Source organism: Oryx dammah, unplaced genomic scaffold (assembly GCF_014754425.2).
Source record: "Oryx dammah isolate SB20612 unplaced genomic scaffold, SCBI_Odam_1.1 HiC_scaffold_28, whole genome shotgun sequence".
Taxonomy (NCBI): Eukaryota; Metazoa; Chordata; class Mammalia; order Artiodactyla; family Bovidae; genus Oryx; species Oryx dammah.
The window spans coordinates 42,640,787-42,644,028 of NW_024070212.1; the positions used below are offsets into that span (position 1 = coordinate 42,640,787).

General features: G+C 44.4%; 1 non-coding gene across 1 annotated transcript; it reads right to left on the reverse strand.

The window, feature by feature from the left end:
* Nucleotides 1–2,636: 2,636 nt before the first annotated feature.
* Nucleotides 2,637–2,738, reverse strand: LOC120857094. Its single transcript, XR_005719576.1, has one exon. It is a non-coding gene; the product is annotated as a U6 spliceosomal RNA (small nuclear RNA).
* Between the last annotated feature and the right edge of the window lie 504 nt (nucleotides 2,739–3,242).

Here is a 3,242-nt window from a genome sequence, read left to right on the forward strand (position 1 = left end):
TGTTCAAGTGAATAAACGACCTAGGAAAACTGTGCTTGGTTAACAAAGAACCTTGCCTTCATATTGGTAGCATGAACATTCTAGTGATCTGTTATAAAAAGCTTCCCCTTTGAATCCTGCTGCAACTTTTCACAGTGATCATTAAATCTACTCTGACACTGTATCAACACGTTCAGACTTTGCCTTTTGTGGGTAATACAAACGTTGCACTCTATCAACCTGTCACCGCATTTGGCTTTTGGAGCTCTTACTCAAAGAGATTCATTCCATGTTATCTTGAGGTGGTAGCAGCTTGTAAAATTTTACATGTGGGAAAAGATTTTTCTCCTAATACCCATCTCTTACAATGAGTAATCATCAAAACAGATGGAGTAAAAGGAAAGCTGCGGCTGCTGCTGCTGCTGCTAAGTCGCTTCAGTCGTGTCCGACTCTGTGCAACCCCATAGACGGCAGCCCACCAGGCTCCCCTGTCCCTGGGATTCTCCAGGCAAGAGCACTGGAGTGGGGTGCCATTGCCTTCTCCAAAAGGAAAGCTAATAGTTGATAAATAGCAAAATGTGAACTTCTGAAGGATATTAATACCTATACACATATTTGCTTAGTCTATATCTATATCATAAAGATAAATGCAGACCACTGTGTAGAGAATGGCGCTATTCCCTATAGACAGACGTTAGGAAATGTAAGACTTCCCGGGACTTCCCTCATGCTCCAGTGGCTAAGAATCTGCCTTCCAACTCAGAGTATACTGCTTTGATCCCTTGTCTGGCAACTAAGATAGCACATGTCTCAAGGCAGCTAAGTTCACATTCCATGTCTACTGAGCCTGTGGGCTGCAATGAAGACCCAGAACAGCCAAAACAAAAAGACTTCCTGATCCTGTATTTGAGAACGTACTATGATTTTTAAAAATATAATACAATGAGGCATTTGCTAATGTATAAAATAGCAGAATCTCTTCAACAAGGAAAGAAAGAAGTCTTGTTAAATAAAATTGTCTAAAGAGTGCTACACAGCTCCTTCTGCACACTGCTGAAAGCAGTAAGAATCTTAATGGTAGTAATTATCTGGGGTCGCCCCCATGTATATCTATGACATCAAATCTACTTTCTTAGGGGAAAAATAGGCATTTTCCTTAATAGGTACTTTGACATAGGAAAATGAATTTCAACCAACTCGTTAGCAATTGGTAGCATTATGGTGAGAAGAAATCTGAAGTTAACTTTGGGTTCAACATGGAAGAACTGATTCTTTTTTAAAATAATTAATCAATTAATTTTAATTGAAGCATAGTTACAATATTGTGATGGCCTCTGCCATACATCAACATGAACTGGCCATAGGCATGCCTGTCTCTTCCCTCCTGAACCGCTCTCCCACATCCCTCCCCACACTATCCTTCCAGGTTGTCACAGGGCACAGACTTTGTGGTTCCCTGTGTCATACGTAAAACTCCCACTGACTGTTTTACATATGGTAACGTATATGTTTTAATGATATTCTCTCAAATCATCCCATCCTCTCCTCCCAATGTGTCCAAAGGTCTGAAAAAAACAAGATTCTTGATTATCAGTATCTGCCCTGGCTCAGCAGGTGAAGCGAAGGTTCATGTACTGTGCACAAGCCAGCCCTGGACTAGATCTTAAAAAATGAAAGGATTCATATACAAATGTCTGATTTCTCCTTAAGAAATTGAAAATCCTCAGCTAAAGGAATTATTTTCATTCTGAATTTGTTTTCTTTTAGGTTCTCTTTGTGTGTGTAGCCCCGTCACCATTTTTCTAGTAGGTTTGCACTGGAATAAAATGTTCCGGAATAAGACACTACTTATTGCAGACAATTTTTGGTCTTGGCTTCTGTATTTGCTATTTCTTACAATAGATTTTGTCCATATATTTGTCTTCTTAGTATCTGGTCTCCTTTCCTGCGCTGTGTGAATTTCCTACTTCCTATGTTGTGTGAATCCTTAGGCTGTGTGTACAATTTTTGGTCTTTATGGAAGATGGAGCCTGATTCCCATTCTAGAAAGCTAACTGACTAGATGCACATTATTCCAGATTCTTGAAGCAGAGTATGTATAGTTTACCTGTGCGTATGTGTCCTCAGTCACTCAATCACATCCAGCCCTTTGCGACCCCACGGACTCTAATCCACCAGGCTCCTCTGTCAGTGGAACTTTTCAGGCAGGAATACTGGAGCAGTTTGCTCTTTCCTCCTCCCACGGTATCTTCCTGAATCAGGGATTGAACCCATGTCTCTTGCATCTCCTGCCCTGGCAAGTGAAAGTGAAAGTCACTCAGTCATGTCCGACTCTTTGTGACCCCATAGGTATAGTCTGTGGAATTCTCCAGGCTAGAACACTGGAGTGGGTAGCCTTTCCCTCCTCCAGGGGATGTTCCCAACCCAGGGATCGAACCCAGGTCTCCCACATTGCAGGCAGATTCTTTACCAGCTGAACCACAAGGAAAGCCCGAGAATACTAGAGTGGGTAGCCTATCCCTTCCCCAGCAGATCTTTTCGATGCAGGAATCAAAACAGGGTCTCCTGCATTGCAGGTGGATTCTTTGCCACCTGAGCTATGCAGGAAGCTCCGCTCCCTCCCCCACCTCACCCGGCCCCCGCCCACCCCCGGAGGGGAAAAAAACTCCCGCTTCAGAATTTGCGTGTCATCCTTGCGCAGGGGCCAGGCTAATTTTCTCTGTTTTGTTCCAATTTTAGTATAGGTGCTGCGGAAGGAAGATTCTCTACCACTGTGCCACCTGGGAAGCCCCATAGTTGACGGAAGATCAACCAATCAAATACTGTAGCCATTCAGACACCAGCTATTGATAGAAGCAGATACAAAGACTGCAACAGAAGCAGATAGGGAGGTTGTGATAGAGGCAGCAGTGGCCCAGATGGTAAAGAGTCTGCCTGCAGTGTGGGAGACCCGGCTTCGATCCCTGGGTCAGAAAGATCCCCTGGAGAAGGAAATGGCAAACCACTCCAGCATTCTTGCCTGGAAAATCCCATGGATGGAGGAACCTGGCAGGCTACAGCCCACGAGGTCGCAAAGAGTCAGACACGACTAAGTGACTTTACTCTCTCTACTTACTCCAAGAGCAGCTACGGCGGTGGTTCCAGTGGCAGCATCCAGTTCCAGGGCTGGTCCTCCAGGCGGTGGCAGCTGCATTGAGCACTGTAGCACCTAGAGACCAGTGTCTTTACTAGACCAGCCTTGTGACAGGATTCAGGCTGGGCTT